Source organism: Caretta caretta, chromosome 15 (assembly GCF_965140235.1).
Source record: "Caretta caretta isolate rCarCar2 chromosome 15, rCarCar1.hap1, whole genome shotgun sequence".
Lineage (NCBI taxonomy): Eukaryota > Metazoa > Chordata > Testudines > Cheloniidae > Caretta > Caretta caretta.
This window is the reverse complement of record NC_134220.1, coordinates 11,342,947-11,360,554: the sequence shown is the minus strand read 5'-3', so window position 1 is coordinate 11,360,554 and position 17,608 is coordinate 11,342,947. Positions and strand designations below refer to the sequence as shown.

At 41.2% G+C, this 17,608-nt stretch overlaps 1 protein-coding gene across 2 annotated transcripts in view; it reads left to right on the top strand.

Annotated features, from left to right (window-relative positions):
* Positions 1–17,608, top strand: part of SPPL3 (signal peptide peptidase like 3) — a 141,624-nt gene that overhangs the window by 11,122 nt on the left and 112,894 nt on the right. The window lies entirely within an intron of this gene.

The window sequence follows — 17,608 nt, the reverse complement described above, 5'->3', positions numbered from 1 at the left end:
TTTCCCCTCCTGCACATGCTTAGACTGTAGTAACCAATTCAGTAACCATACTGCGTCTCTGTATTCTGTTTGGCTGACTTCTTTCCGTTTAGTCTAATTCAGTGGTTCCCAAACTGGGGTTCGCGAAATGTTACAGGGGGTTCTTGGGAAAAAATTCCCTAATGGCGGATAGAGTTGTCCCTAGGAACCATGGGCAGCATGGGACCAGCAGTCCGGAGCCCCTGGACTTCCAAGAGCTAAGCAGATCAAAGCAAGCGTATCTATCACACTGAGGAGATTTAAACTTCAAGACTCCTTAGAAGAAATGGAAAGGGAGGTGGATATCTTTTGCTGTTTTAAAAATTAAATAGGCAGCTAGTATTGTTTTAAAAAATATTATGAAGAACAAGTTTAAGCTGTGTTGTAACATGCGTTGTTTGCCTGGACTGCTCAAGACCTGAATGCTTGCGTAGGAGGAACTCATTGAGTTGGCTTCTTAAATACCTTCATGCTGTTTCACATCTGATACTTCTTGATGAAACATAGGAGCCTTGTCTTATAACAGGGTTATTCAAAGTGATGCAAGCTACGAAAGTGAGATCTTGGAAGTGTGTTGCCGTTTTCATAATGTAATAAAATACTGTAATAAGTAGTAATTAATAATAGTGTGTAATAAGCATGTCATAAAAACAAATTTTATATTTCCAAGATCACTGCTTTTATAATTTATACTCAGGTAAAGGAGAAAATCCCTGGAAATATTCATTTTTAGGAGGGCGTTCACGAGACTTGACATTCTAATGATGGTTAAAGTTTGGGAACCGCTGGTCTAATTCAAATGCTACAGAGAAATGATAGTATCAGTTAATCACAGGTCAGAAAAATACCCCATAAACTTCGAAAGTGCAAAATGGTATCTGACCAAGTGCACATCTCTCCAACACAGGTTATGCTCTTGATCAGTTACTCAGTTTTAACTTTTGCTTTTGATCATTTACCATAGTCATAGCTCTTTATACTTTTATTCTGAATCCAGGATATAAATGGAAGTGCTGCATTGTGTTTTCAAACTTCTGTAGACCAATTAAAATGAATCTTCAGGATCTGCTGACACTTAGTATGATAGCAAATTCTTTTAGAAGTGAGTTCTGAATGCATGAATTGGTTTCAGATTGAGTAAGGCCTTGGGCTTGATTGTCAAGATCTACAGTATCATGGACAGCCTTTCTTTCTTTTCACAGTGAGAAAGCAATGGCCTTTTGGCAGTCTGGTTGATAAAGCCTAGGATGAAGCTTGAGATCAAGACTTAATGCATTCTCTCAAAAGTGCTGAAGTATTAAATGAAGTACTGCAGGAGATAAGATTGAGCAAAAACCTTCAGAGTATGCCTCAAAGTCCATACATTAGTTTACCTTTCCTGCAATAACTGGTGAGAAAGTATCTCCAGACCCTGGAAGAAGGGAAGGTCAGATTCTGATATGTCTTCTTTGTGAAACTAAATGACTTCTTTAGTGCTTAGGTAGTATAATGATGGGTGAAAAAACACCCCCCTGAGCGCTGCAAGTTTCAGTGCTGTGAAGTGCCAGTGTAGACAGTGCACCAGTGCTGGGAGCCATTCTCCTCATGGAGGTTGTTTTTTACAGCACTGGGAGAGCTCTCTCCCAGTGCTGGTGCTGCAACTTTCTTCAGTTTTTACTTCTGTATTATTTAGTCTGATAGATGTTTGTATAAAGCGTTGTTTAAAACGTTCTTTTCAGGGCTATTAGAGCCAACTGCAATATGTCCTATCTGTCTAAATGTAAAATTTTTCCCTTTCTCCCCTTTGGTTAGCAGGGACTGTACTTTCATTTTAAACAAAAAAAGTCTCAAACTTTTCACTGTGTATGGCACCAAATTTTATTTTAATTTTACACCAACTATAGCACTCACCAACTTCAAACTTCACAGATCTAAATGTTCTTATTTAGAATCATAGAGTTTTAGAGCTGGTCTACATTAGAAGGGCAGGTCGACTTAACTATGCTGCACACCTTGTGCGATATACTTAAGCCAATCTAAGCCCTGGTGTATACACGACCAATTTTATTTGTCAATAAATAAATGTGGAGGCTCCAGAATGGCAATGGGGAACACAGGCCCACTGGCTGCACAGATGTCAGAGATCGCTGTGCAGTTCCCCCCTTCTCCTGGGGACATAGACTTGGCAGTGAGGCTGCACCAGGCCATGACACAGCGCAAGGCCCAGACCTGCCCCAGAAACATCTTGGGGCCCTGCCCGTCCACACCAGGCACATCAGGTATGGTAGGCAGGCTCAGCCCAGCAGGATCCACATGTGGAGAAGGTAGTGTGAGGGGGATACAGATGTGGGGTGAGAGGGTTCTGTGTTGAGCAATCTGGGTGAGGGCTGCTCGGTGGGGCGTCCGGATACAGTAGAGTTCTGGATGCACAGGGGCTTGTTGGGGGATTCTAGGTGCAGGGACAATGAGACTCTGCAGGGGGGTCCATGTGAAGGTGGTTGGGGCTCAGCGGGGATGTGTGTCTGTGTGTGAGAGAATGAGGCTTGACGGGGGGCTCCGAGTGCCAGGGGGTGAGGGTCCAGGTGGAGGGGGTTTCGTGACTGGATTCTGAGCGGGCTGAGGCTTTGCAGGGGGTCTGGGTATGGAGAGGTCTGGATGCATGGGGGTTGGGCAGACAGGGGAGCAGCTCCCTGCACAGTGACCGCTCCTCCCACAGCTGAGGAGCAATGGGGACTGGAAGTTAGGAGGGGAGGATGGGAAGTTTCCTGCACTGGGGGAGATTGCTGGGGATACATCTGACCCAGCCCCAGTCAAAATTAGCAGCTGAGCCAGGTGCAGGATAGGATCTGCTGGCCAGGGCTTCCCCACCCCTGCAGTGATTTACCTTTCTACTTGCTGCTCTGGACGCCTGAAACGACGTGCCCGGGCTGCTCGAGAGGGGTGCATGACCATTGATGCAGTTTCCCTTTGCTTCCCTGTCAGAAGTCATTTTTCTGTGATGAAGCAAAGAAGTCTCCTGGGGACATGAATTCTGCACATGCGCAGTGGTGCAGAATTCCCCCAGGAGTACCTAATGTATGTACTGAAAGCAGTCCTATCCCCTCTGTTTTCTTTTTGTGAGACTAAACAAGCCAAGCGTTTCTGGTATCCTTTCATAAGATAGGCTCTCCAATCCCCATACCCTAGTAGCTCTTCTCTGGACCTGTTTCAGTTTAAATTAATCTGTCTTGAACATGGGTGACTGAAATTGTACACAGGATCCAAATGAGGTCTTATGGATGCCTTATATAATGTCATTAATACTTGTCCATCTCTAGTAGAAATGCTTTGCCTAATACATCCTAGGATTACAATTGCCTTTTTTTCACAGCCAGATCACATTGGTGGCTCATTGTAATTCAAATGACTAACTTTATTTTCCCCAAATCTTCTAGTTCTTCTCTAAAATTTGACATCTTCTGGTAACAAAAAGCCAAAACTAAGCTGCCATTGTTCAGCAGTGTCAGCGTAGGATGACTCTGAAAGAGACCATCCTCCACAGAGTACTCTTGAGCCTATAGCAAAGTGCACTGGATTGGGAGCCAGCATACCATGGGTTACCTTTTCTGCTGACTAGTGTAAATCTGTATGCTTTACAGTTTTTACTGAGTAACGCTTTAGGTTGTTTGTCTTATGGATAAGGTAACTGAGGGTCTGATGGGTTGCTTACATTGATTTTTAACAGAGCTGAGAATAGATTCTAATAGAACAAAGTCTTCTGCATTTCACCATACTGAAATTAGGCCAAATCTAGGATATTAAAAGCAACAACAACAACAAAACAACGGGGGGGCGGGGGTGTCTGTGTGGAAATGGGGTGAGAGAGAGATGGGGAAAAGGAATCTGTTCTTCCCCAAAACAAACTCCTCTCCACTTAGCTTAATTTCCTCTGGGAAGATGTGTTACTGAGGATCCGGAAGTAAGCCAGTAACAATGATGTGTTTCTAGGGAGCAAGAGGACCCTCCAGGGAGGGGAGAGGTCCGCAGTGACGGAAGACCAGCTGGGTGTCCAGTAAATACTAGATTCCCCACCCACAGCCAAGGCAAAAGAAGCTCTTCAAGAAGATCAGTAACATTTTAACTAACAAAATAGCATTTCAGACATCACATCTGGGGCAGAGAATGCTATCAGCAAATTCTTAAGTATTGGAAGAATTACAAGCATTCATTATACATCATAGCAAAGATTGACAACTGCATCAAATTCCTGCTAGCTGAGGATGATACAGAACATGTGAATGTGTAAGTAACAGCAACACATTGGTGAAACCTAATCCTTGGCTGCTGGAAAGGAGGAACAGGCTGGGCCTTGCTGAGGGGTTTCATCTTTGATATCAACCTTGCACTTTTTAACTTGAACCAAATCCCACTCCCAGCTGTTTTAAGAGTAGAAGCATTCCTAAGAGACTTATGACAGCATCTTTATCACTTCCACCCCTTTCCTAGTGCTACGAAGCAGTGGATGGTTTTGCAACTTTACCCTTCCTTCAGACACCTTTTTGGTTTTATGCATTACCTGACTGCTGCTGGTCTAGCTTTCCTAAGCAATAGCAGAAAATCACCGTTTTTGTCAGATTTTCTGTTGCCCTGGGGTATTGAATAACAGTGAACCTGAGAAGTCTTATCAACTTGCAAAGCAGTGAAAGCTCTGAACAGCAACAAAAGGCATTGAAGCTGTTTTTATATTCCTGAGGAGAACATTGCATCAGTTGACATTTGCTTCATTTTCACTAGGCAAATTTTGCAACCATAAGGGCTAGAAACATTTTAAAAGAAAAGCTAAAATTTTGCAGGAAATTGTATACACAGTTCTCCTCCTTTCATCCTCCACTTGCCCGGACACTAATTCCTACCCATCAGAGGGTGTCGTAGGCTTTTCTGCGGTGCTCGTTGCCAACATATCCAAGCACTTCACAGATAAACTAAATCTGAATGGCCATGTTCTACGTGCTTGTCTACCCTCTCAAGTTCAAATAGATGTGTTTTGCAGCATGCTCAGAAATCAGACTTTGGCTCTGCCTAATCTCTAGTAATTTTTTCCGTAAAAGAAGCATGTGAACAGAACTCTTATTTCTCATGTGTTTATTTCTGGGCTTTGTTAGCTACATTGTTCCAGAAGGTTGCAGCAGTCCTGGGTTATGGATGATGGAGAGGTGGTCTGTGATGCAGCTGGAGCCAGATCTGTTGATAGCAGTGAAGATCAGGATGAGGATGTGGAACTGGTATTGAAAGAGAACTGGGAGCCAGAGGAGGTGGGTAGAGCATCGAGATGATGTGCTTTCAGGCCTTGTCTTGAACAGGACATAAAGGTGTGATGTTAGACTGTCAGATGATGCACTGAAAGATTAAATTGCTTGACCAAGATTATAACAACAGAGATGGGAATAGAACCAGGTCTAAGATGGTTGAGGTGAAGCTGGCTGAGACCTTGGAGACCTAGATTCTATTCCCAGTTCTGCCACTGTGACTTTGGTCAAGTCACTTAATTTCTTAATGATTCAACTCTCTTATCTATAAAATGGAAATAGTGCCGGTCTTTGTGCTTGAAGAGATATAAGGATAAAAAGTGCACTATAAGTGCTAAGTATTAAGATGTATTAGTGGTATTTTCATGCTTTCTATAGGAAAATAATTGAGCTAATGCTGTTCTTATTTTTCAAGCTTGCTTTTGGTCTCTTCTTCCTCACCTTCTCTGCCAGTTCCACTGTTGTGGTATGTTTTGATTTGTCAGTGGTCCCATTTCATATAATATTCGGGGGATCTACTGAGCTCTGTGCAAAAAACAGGGATAGTTGGAGTTTTCACACTCCTAACTAATGGAATGCCATGTAATTTTGAGACGAGTCTTGCTGAAAAAAATGTAAACTCTGAGAATCTCTCTCGAGGTTCTAGGGCTATTGAACGTATAACATTCAGGATCAGAATCGGTGCTCAGAGTGCGAAATCATATGATCGTATTAATTAGGGATGGCAGGGTCCTCCAGAGGTCATCTAGTTCATGTCCATCCACTGTTCTGCGGCAGAACCAAATATACCTAGATCATTCTTGACAGATGTCTAAGGGCTTCTCTGTATGAATATTTAGTTCATGGCAAGCTGGGTTGTAAATCTGCCTTGCCCTAATGTGCTGCATACTAAGAGAATGTCTGTACTTCCACTAAAAGTTCTCTAGCATTCTTTTATCTATCCTGTTGAAAGCAGAGTAGATCAAAGTGCACTAATGTACGTAACTCTGGTGTATGTAAGCATGGCCCACACAGACACCTAGAGTATGTCTACCTTGCAATTAGACACCTGCGGCTGGCCCATGCTAGCTGGCTGAGGCTAGCTAGGCTCAGGCTAAGGGGCTCTTTTATTGCAGTGTAGATGTTTGGTCTTGGGTTGCAACACAAGCTCTGGGACCTTGCAAAGTGGAAGGGTCCCCAAACATCTACACTGTAATTAAATGGCCTTTAGCCTGAGCCCTGAGTCAGCTGGCACAGGCCAGCTGCGTGTTTTAATTGCAGTGTAGACATACCCTAAGTGTCTGCGTGGGCTCTGCTGCCACACACCAGAAGCTTCCTACTGCACTTGGTTCTCCTCTGCTTTGAAACTGGGTAGGTCAAAACACTAAACTTTTAGTGGAAAGTGGCAGGGTCCAAACAAACAGCGTGTGGTAGTTTACACTCCAGCTTGCTGGAAAATGTGTTTATGTAGACATACCCTAACTTGTTCTTAAAAAGCTCCAATGATGGGATTCCACAATCTACCCTGGTAACCCATTCCAGTTTAACTATCCTAATGTTTAGAAAGTTTTTCCTAATATCTAACCTAAATTTCCCTTGCTGCAGGTTAAACTGATTACTTGTTCTGTCTGCAGGTGGATATGGAAAACAATTGGTCAGTGTCCTCTTTATAACAGCCCTTAACATATTTGAAGACTATTACCAGGTCAGCCCTCAGCAGGGTGAACTGATTTAAATCAAAGTGATTTAACTTACCAAGACAATGGGCAAACCAGAGAGGTATGCAGTGCTGCTGTTTACCAGGATGGTGTCCCTTCTGCTGATACAGGAATGGAAGGAAGCTTCTGTCTTGAAAAAGCTGCATTGCCTTTCAGTGTGCATGCCAAAATAGAGCACAATCTTTGCCTTAAGTTCTCTTCTTTGACACCCACAAATCAGCATAAAGTGCATTATGAAATGAATAAAATTCTGCAGTAATTGATCTGAACCCAAGGGGTTTAGGTAGCCATTAATGCCTTATAATGGCTTAAAATCCATATGCACTTTAAATATCTGTGTAGCCTAATTTGGGCAATTTACAGTATAAAATTTGAAGTTTCCTAAAAACTGGGGGCATTAATGACTGAGCCAAAGTACTATTTCTACTGCCATTTCTCTTTCTATATCTACATCTACAATAAACATGCCTACCATGCAGTGTTTCATTTTCTTTAAATCCTTGTGGTGCCAATATCATGAATAGGGGCATGGTGGACTGGGAAAGGAGGGAGAGTGAGCAGGAAGCAGCTTGGGAACATGGTGGTAGGGAGCCAGTACCCAGAGAACAGTAAGAGAACAGTATCTTAAATTTCCCAGTGCCGCTGTATTGTAGTACAATGCATAATACTGAATGATACAGCTCCACTCTGCAGCATTTTCTGGGTGATTGTCAGTATGGCTGTCCACATGGGAGTCTCATGTAATCTCTGAATCTGCCATGTTGTACAGTTCTTGTTGTACATGTTGTACAGTTCTTGTTGTACATGTTGTACAGTTCTGCCCCGGAAAATCTTGGTCAACATGGTGTCAAAGGCTGTTTCTTGCTGTGTTGTCTGGGGTGCTTTGTGGAAAACTGTCCACGCCTTCTTAGGTATGGTGATGGCATTGCTAACAAAAGTGTTGTCCAGTTCCTGATAGCGTGGGCAGGTAGTGGAAGCATTAGTGGAGGTCCTCTTCTTGTACCTTGCCTTCAGGTACTTCTACCGGAGCTCCTTTGCATTGACTCGGCACTGCATTCCCTCTTCTTCATTTTCTCTGCTCATGTCTTATATGTGTCTGCATTCTGACAACTCTTCTCCAGGTGGGATTGTACATGCAGGGCTCCAAAGAGGGTAATAAAATCCAGAAGCTCTAGTGGGGTCCATGCAGAAGCATGGGGATGTTATGGTTACTATAATCGGTATATGACTGGGTGTGTAAACTCATCACTACCTGGTCTCAAAGGGGCACAATCTGGCTGAGTTCCAACATTTAATTGGAGAGGTGATAGCAGGGTGGATTGGTCATATATCACATTGGCAGATGTGCAGGTGAACGAGCCTCTGATAGTGTGGCTGTTTGACACCTACAAGATCTCTATCAAGCATTCTTACAACTACAATACCCACCTGCTGAAGTGAAGAAACAGATTGATAGAGCCAGAAGAGTTCCCAGAAGTCACCTACTACGGGATAGGCCTAACAAAGAAAATAACAGAACGCCACTAGCTGTCACCTTCAGCCCCAACTAAAACCCCTCCAACGCATTATCAAGGATCTACAACCTATCCTGAAGGACGACCCAACACTCTCACAAATCTTGGGAGACAGGCCAGTTCTTGCCTACAGACAGCCCCCCAACCTGAAGCGAATACTCACCAGCAACCACACAACAGAACCACTAACCCAGGAACCTATCCTTGCAACAAAGCCCGTTGCCAACTGTGCCCACATATTTATTCAGGGGACATCATCACAGGGCCTAATAACATCAGCCACACTATCAGAGGCTCGTTCACCTGCACATCCACCAATGTGATATATGCCATCATGTGCCAGCAATGCCCCTCTGCCATGTACGTTGGTCAAACTAGACAGTCTGTACGTAAAAGAATAAATGGACACAAATCAGATGTCAAGAATTATAACATTTATAAACCAGTCGGAGAACACTTCAATCTCTCTGGATTTGTGCTGGAAATGGCCCACCTTGATTATCATACATGTTGTAAGGAGAGTGATCACTTTAGATAAGCTATTACCAGCAGGAGAGTGGGGTGGGGGGAGAGAGAAAACCTTTTGTAGTGATAAACACCCATTTTTTCATGGTCTGTGTATATAAAAACATCTTCTGTATTTTCCACGGTATGCATCCGATGAATTGAGCTGTAGCTCACGAAAGCTTATGCTCAAATAAATTGGTTAGTCTCTAAGGTGCCACAAGTACTCCTTTTCTTTTTACATAAAAGTGCATTCTTGTTGGTTGTTATAACCTTAATACATATTCTTCACAATTCAGAGATAGATGAGACACAAAGTGGGTCTCTTTTACGGCCTGCTGCCATTATAGGTTTTCCTGTCTAGTGAGAAAATGCTATAGTAAATCTCAAATCAATTAGGGCTACGCTCAGACCTCAAGACTTCTGGAATATGCTGCTCAAACAGTTTCACTTTTGTTTCTACATCCTGTCCCTTCTATCTCACATTTATCTGCAGACTTCTTCTCCTTGTCCAGATCTTTTCCGCCCCAACAATCTTTTATTCATTGAACGTTTTAAAACTTTTCACTTTTAGAGAGAAGTAAGAGACTGACTCTGTTACACTAATTTGCAGCGGGGCAGTAGGGTTGAGGTTTGTTATTTTTCACCTCTATATATTTATTTATTTATTTTAAAACATTTTTGCTGTTAACAAGCTTGTTATTTCTGGAGACACACATCCACAGTTTGAGAACTGCAAAACTAAGCATCTCTGATGGTATCTTCTAGACTTAGCACTGAGTCCCATTGGGTAGATAGAGAGATTAAGCTAAATAATCTATATAGCAGCCCCTGGAACCCCATAAGATTGGGTCTCTAATCCATGAACTATTGGAACTCATTTACAAAACATTTCTTAACCATTACATGAATATATTGTCTCATACTATAGAATTAGAATTTATAATCCCTATTCCATGATGAGATATCTTTGAGTTATAATGTATCTTAATTAAAACTATCTTTAGATAGGTTTTTCCTCAAAAAGCATTTTATCAAAAAAATCCGTGTTTTTTTTATTTGTATTTTAAAAATCATTGATTTTAATCCACCCTGTGATAAAGTCAAGATGACTATGGGACAGTGGAAGGGAAAACAGGTGCATAGACTGATCCAGGTGTGATCTGGCGGGAGGACTGCCAGAAGTGGAGTAGTTAAAAATATGTCCATGTGAACCTTAAAGTGAGTATACTCACTTTAAAAGTGGAGCTACTCCTATTGCAAGGAGTATTGATTATTGTGCTCAAAAACGCCACATAATTAACTTGAAAAGATGTGGAGTGCAAGGCATTTTGAAGTGAACAAACTCAAGTTAATCCAGTGTAACTGCGTATTCAAGGCCTGAATGAGGTTAGCCCCTATCATGGGGGGCATAGGACCATTAACTGTTAACATTTCTGTCTCAATGTCATGGGAGAGGAGATGAATGCATTTGTCTGGGCTAATGTAGGGGGATTTGGTGAAACAGATTAACAAGTTGGAAACAGTCCTGCAAGTGACAGCTCAGTTTTTCCATCCTAGTCTCTCTGGATGGCTTTACACCATAAGTAAGTTAATTCTTAATGAATGGTTCAGAATTTTCTGTATATTTTAAATCTTCTTAACATCAGTATGTTTTAAAGTGGTGTGACATTTGGGGATTTAACTAATTTTAGAGGATTTCAGTCAAAATGTCCACAGATTAAACTCTTATGTAGTGTGGGTTGTTGCTGAGTACTTGCATTCTATGAGACTATTCTGCAGGTTTGCTAGGTCAATGCAAAGGGAGTCCAAATTTCTCATTCAAGGAGGCTGAGCCCTCCAAGTCCCTCCCCTTCATCAGAGTTCTGCTTTCTCCAGTGTGGGGATTCATGCTGCATAAATTGCAATTCCATCTGCTTTTTCAATAGCAAAAGTCATCTTATTTCTGTTCTGTTCAGTGTTTTACCATGCCTATTACCATGGTACCAGAATGCCTTCCACAGTTAAAAATAAGCAGTGACTAACCTCTATTAAGTGGGGATCTTGTCTTCTTCTCCCTTAGGGAAAGATTGCACGTACATGGATTATAAAATCTTTAACTTGATATACCAGGGGGTGGTGTTGGACAGGCAAGATTCAAGTGTGCTTTGCATTTGTGCTGGAAAGTGATGAGCTTTGTGGTTCTAGTTCCTGTGGGGATTGTGTTTTAATACCTTGGGTCAGCCTCAGAAAAACTCGTCTCCTTCACAAACAGGCTTCATTGTTGTAATAGACTGTTTCGTAATACCCGAGGAGGAGACTTATTGATGGCAACTGAGGTCTGAGTGACATTAGCCCAGTCCATTTAGAGCTATGTAAATGAGAATGTAGACCTTAATTTCGACATGGTATATATAGAAACCCAGTGGAGTACAGAGATGGTATACTCATAGTAACCTGCTTCGCTGAGAAAGGAATCCACTGCATTCTGCACCGGTTTTCAATTTTCATTGGGTTGATGCTTTTAAGGCAAGAGACCTTGCATTGCTGTAATGCAGACTGGAAGTGACAAGGTATGTATTATTGAGGCTAGCTCTTGATTTAGTTCAAACTTCAAACATTACCATAGAATCTCAATAGGTAGAAATTCTATGCTTGAATAATAAGAAAGTAGCTGTAGGAATATACTAGTGGCCACCTGACCAGGATGGTGACAGCAATTGTGAAATGCTCAGGGAGATCAGAAAGGCTAAAGAAACAAAAAACCTCATAATAATAAGGGATATTAATTATTCCCATATTGACTGGGAGCATGTCACCTCAGGATGGGATGTAGAGGTAAAATTTCTAGACCATACATGACTGCTGCTTGGACAAGCTAGTCCTAGAACCCACAAAGGGTGAGGCAATTCTTGATTTAGTCCTAAGGGGCGGACAGGATCTGGTCCAAGAGGTGAATATAGCTGAAGAACTCACTAATAGGGACCACAGTGTAATTAAAATTTAACATTCTTGTATGGAGGAAAATACCAAAGAAACCTACCACCCTAGGATTTAACTTAAAAAAGGGGAACTACACAAAAATGAGAGACCCCCAAATTAAAAAAAAAAAGTATACACATACATTTTAATACTATCATCTCAAACTGTGTAAGAGGACTAAAAAAGGCCACAATGGCTAAGCAGAGTGAAAGAGGCAGATAGAGACAAAAAGACATCCTTTAAAAATTGGAAGTCAAATCTTACTAAGGAAAATAGAAAGGAGCATAAACTCTGGCAAGTCAAGTGTAAAAGTATAATTAGGCAGGCAAAAAAGAATTTGAAGAGCAACTAGCAAAAGACATAAAACCTAACAGCAGAACTTCTTTTTAAAGCACATTAGAAGCAAGAAGCCTGCCAAACAATCAGTGGGGCCACTGGATGATGGAGGAGCTAACAGAGCACTCAAGAAGACATGGTGGTTGTGGAGAACTTAAATTAATTCTCTACATCACTCTTAACTGCAGAGGATGTGGGTGAGGGAGGTCCCCACACCTGTGCCATTCTTTTTAGATGACAAATATGAGGAACTGTCCCAGATTGAGATGTCAGTAGAGGAGGTTTTGGAGCAAATAGATAAATTAAACAGTAATAAGTCACCAGGACCAGATGGTATTTTCCCAAGAGTTCTGAAGGAATTCATACATGAAATTGCAGAACTAACAACTGGGGTATGTAACCTATCAGCTAAATCAGCACTGTACCAGATAACTGGAGGATAGCTAATGTAAAGCTAGTTTTTAAAAGGGCTCCAGATCCTGGTGATTACAGGCCAATAAATCTAATTTTAATATCAGGCAAATTGGTTGAAACTAATAAAGAACAGAATTGTCAGGCACACAGATGAAGATATGTTGGAGAAGAGGCAAAACAGCTTTTATAAAAGAAAATCATGCCTTACCAATTGGTTAGAATTCTAAGAAGGGATCTACAAACATTTGGACAAGGGTGATCCAGTGGATATAATGTACTTGGGCTTTCAGACAGCCCTTGATGAGGTCCTTCATCAAAGCCTCTTTAGCAAAGTAGGCAGTCATAGAATAAGAGGGAAGGTTCTCTCATGGATCAGTCATTGGTTAAAAGATAGGAAACAAAAGGTAGGAATTAAATGGTCAGTTTTCACGGAGTAGAGAAGAAAATAGCAGCAATCCCTAAGGATCTGTACTAGGATGTGTACTATTGAACTTGTTCATAAATGATGTGGTAAATGGGATAAATAGTGGTGGTAAAGTTTGCAGATAATACAAAATTACTCAAGATAATTAAGTACAAAGCAGACTGCAAAGAGCAACAAAAAGATCTCACAAAACTGGGTGATGGAGTAACAAAACGGCAGATGAAATTCAATGTTAAATGCAAAGTGTAATGCCCATTGGAAGACGTAATCCCAACTAGACATACAAAATGATGGGGTCTAAATTAGCTGTTACTACTTAAGAAAGAATTCTTGAAGTCAGCATAGATAGGTCTCTGAAAACATCCACTCAATGTGTAGTGGCAGTCAAAAGAGCTAACAATGTTAGAAACCGTTAGGAAAAGGATAGATAATGAGACAGAAAATATAAAAATGCCACTATATATGTTCATGGTACACCCACACCTTGAGTACTGCATGCAGTTTTGGTCACTCCATAGTGAAAGATATATTAGAATTGGGAAAAGTACAGAGAAGGGTCATAAAATGACGAGGGTTATGAAACAGATTCCATATGAGAGAGCTGAGACTATTCAGCTTAGAAAAGAGATGACTAAGGGGGATATGATACAGATGAAATGATATGATACATATAAAATCATGAATGATTTGGAGAAAGTGAATAAGGAAGTGTTATTGCCCCTTCGTGTACCACAAGAACTAAGGGTCACCCTATGAAATTAATAGGCAGCAGGTTTAAATCAAACACAAGGAAGTACATTTTCACAATATGCACAGTCAACCTGTGGAACTCATTGCCAGGGGATGTTGTGAAGGACAAAATTATAACGGGATTCAGAAAAGAATTAGGTACGTTCATGGGGAATAGGTCTATCAATGGCTATTAGCCAAGATGGTCAGGGAAGCAACCCCATATTCTACCTGTCCCTAAACCTATGACTGTGCCAGAAGCAGGGGATGGATGATTTGATAAATTGCCCTGCTCTGTTTGTGCCCTCTGGCTCTGGCTGCTGTCAGAAAACATGATACTGGGCTAGTTGGACCACTGGTGTGATTCAGTATGGCCATTCTTATGTTCTTAGTATGCAGTGCAGACTTTGTCAAGACTCTGTTTACTTAAGCAGCACCTTTGTATTGCCTTTCCTGGAGTTTTGTCTTAGAACTGAAAGTAATTGTAAGATTGCTGCCTTGTGACTTTTTTTCCCCATAGTTGCTGTTAACTCTTTAAGGAAATATGAGCAGTTCCACAGATTACTACTATGAGAATCAGAAATGCAATATTGAGCATTAAAATGGATTTATTGCTCTTTAAAGAGAAACATCCATACAACAGTAGTTCTCAAACTTCTTTATGGAAGAGTAATAAGGACTATTCTTCCTGTACAAAACCAGGATGTTTTTTCTGGTGTTGTAAACTGAAAGACAGTTCTATTTTTTATTCATATTAACAGACCAAAGGAATTCTATTATACCTGTTAATACTCTCAGATATTCTATTCAGTCCTATGGATATTCTCTTGTAGATTACCTGAGACTTGAATTCTCAGCTACCTTTTGTAGAATGTTGCCTATTTATACCCAAAAGCTTTCTGAAGCAATGATTTTTGAAATTAGCCTGTCTTATTTTCAAGCATTTCTTTATGAAATGATTTTGGAGAAATGTTTAGATTTGATTGAAAACAATATCCCATAATCTGCATGGAAGGCTATTTTGGGAGGTGCTCCTGCACTGAGTAGTAGTTTTATTGCTGTCGGTACAGAAGTTGAAGCAATTGTGTTGGAGTAGGTTTTTGCACTAACCCCATAACTTTAAGGAGCTGTAATTAGTAGCTGGAATGCATTGTTACAGCTTACTCATAGAAGAGATCTGAACACGGGATCAAGAGGGTGTGTCGGGTGTGTCAGATTTCACTCACCTAGTTTTGTAATAGTCGATGTAGTAGTAGTTCGTAGTGTTCTTGTGTTTTAAAGTAATTTTCCTATTTGAGTAAAGTTGTTAGGGGAGTGGGGAAAATAAAATCATACAAAGATGGTTGTATTTTTCTGCTCCCTCTACTAATAAAATACTAAATATGGTTGAGTGTTTCTCTGGCTAATGTCTTCTACTTGGCCCTACAGTGGAGTTACAGTCAGGTACTTCAGCACATCATCCCATTATCATGGCAAATAATTGAAGCTATTAATTCAGAGTTATGGCTTAATTCTAGAATTACACAAACGTTTATATGTTATGTTATGACTTTACAGTGCACTATTGCTTAAACAACCAATTGCTTAGTGTAAGAATTAAAAGCAAACTGTGTCCCCTAACTTTAATGTAAATAAAATCTACTTACTATAGGTAGTAGCAAAGATCCATTGTGGCTGCTTTCTTACAGAGGTAAAGACTTCATTTTATCAGGAGTAAAGACAAACTAAATCAAACCAAAAGCATTATCAAACATGGTGCATTGTGCTCTAAATTAGACAAGCTCTGGCATGCTGCAGAGAGAGAAAAATTCCAATGAAAGGGGCCCTTCTCTAAAATAGCCCTGAAGCCAGTCCTGGAGAGTTCAACCCCAGGAGCACAGTGGGAGTTGCCTAGCCAATTTTAACGGCAGTGATCGGATGTAGATAGGTTTGGCAGAATACAATTTTTTTTCTAATTTTGATGATTAATGACTTATTAAGATTTTTATCAACAGTTTTTATTTTTAGGAAATTTTTAGCAGTTATTTTTACAGCGGCTGGAAATTAAGGCAGTGATAGGGTTAGGACAGCACTGATAAGAGCTGGAGGGATTCCCAGCACAGACAGTATGGCTGGAGGGGCTCACTGCGTGGCCAAAGGGCCCAAGATATCAGGGTACAGGGGAGGCTGTGGTCCTTCCCCAGTGGAGCAGAGACCCCGGGCCAGGACTGCAAGACGGAGGACAAATCCTCTGCCATGGAGGAGGCCAGCTTGCTGCTGAACAGTTCCTGCCTGGGAACAGTTCATTCCAAGGAGAGAGAGGAGGAGGCGGCAGCGCTTTTGAAGCCTGGGAGGCTGAAGCATTACCGAGGAGTGCCTAAGAAACTGCTCCAGAAAGGGGTAAGGAAGGAGATAAACACCTGATAGGAAAAAAGTACTGAGTTTGGGGAAAGTTGGGTACAGGCTGGGCCTACCTCTCTAGAAATCTTTGGACTTGCTGAGAGATGAGCAAACTATGGGGAAATGTGGGACTACATATTTTAAGGGTAGAGGATAAACTAAGTACCCCTTTTATAAATATTAGTATGCTAATGATGGTCTGCCAGATTCCTAGTGCTGGTGAGAATTCACTCGTTCACAGATGCATTGAATAGGACCCTGCAGCTGCAAATAATTTTGACAAAGGATAGGCAGTGCAGATTCTGCCTCTTCCTTTTTCTCTGAGTGCTACTATACAGATCATTCCAGTTTTATCCGGGTTGGGTTGTGCAGTTCACTTTTATCCTGTTCCTTGTCGTAAACTTTGGGCTTAATGAAAAGCTGTAGCCCAGAATGTGTCACCATCTCTCAATAGTTTTATCTGCATATGGAGCAGGTGTAACTGAGTGGTATTTTGTGGTATGCTGCATATTAAGGCTGTTGGAGAATGAAAAGTTGCCCAGAATTACCATATGACCTTTAAGAGGAAAGAGTAACTCCACTGAAGTGTCGTTCGATCTACGCCTCTTGGATCAGACTTTAATACAAAGTATTTGTTTGCCTGTATCAAGACCTGATGTTTGATCCAATAAAATAATCATATACGTGCATCTTTCTCCATTGCTATGACAGCAGTCGTGGTATCCATATATTTTGTTCTCTTCTTATTTCTGAAACAAGATACAATGAAGAAAAGGAAATGTGTCGAATCCATGTGTAATGGATTGACAATAAGCTGTGATATCTTGAACAAACCTTATGGAATTAAGATAAACTTTATTGAATTCAGTTAAACATTGTTGAATGGGGCTTAACATCTTTGGAGTTCATTGTATTACACATGTAAATGTTTATGTTCTATGGTGAGATTATATGGAACTTCTTTAGCAGAGAGACAAGATAAATGCCATCTCTGGAAGGTCTGAGGAATTTCAAAGGTTTTTTTGGATCATACTTGTGAGGTGGATATCCTAAGGTTATACCACCATGAAATGAGGGCAATGCAAATTCTCCCCCTCTGAAGCCAACCTTTTGAAGATAGGCGCCGGGGGAGAGACCCTTTGTATACTAACTACCTGCTTCTGGAAACTCCAAAATCTTCTGATCTGTTTAAAAAGGGAACTTAACATGTTATGAGTGTACTTGTTCTCAGCTGAAGCTCCTATGAATCACAGCCAATGGGACCTGCGGCAGTGACATCTGTGGGCAGGGGCAGTGTGCAGAGCCACCTAGCTATGCTTCCGCCTAGGAGCAGCTGGGACATGTTGCAGCTTGTGGGGAGCCGCCCAA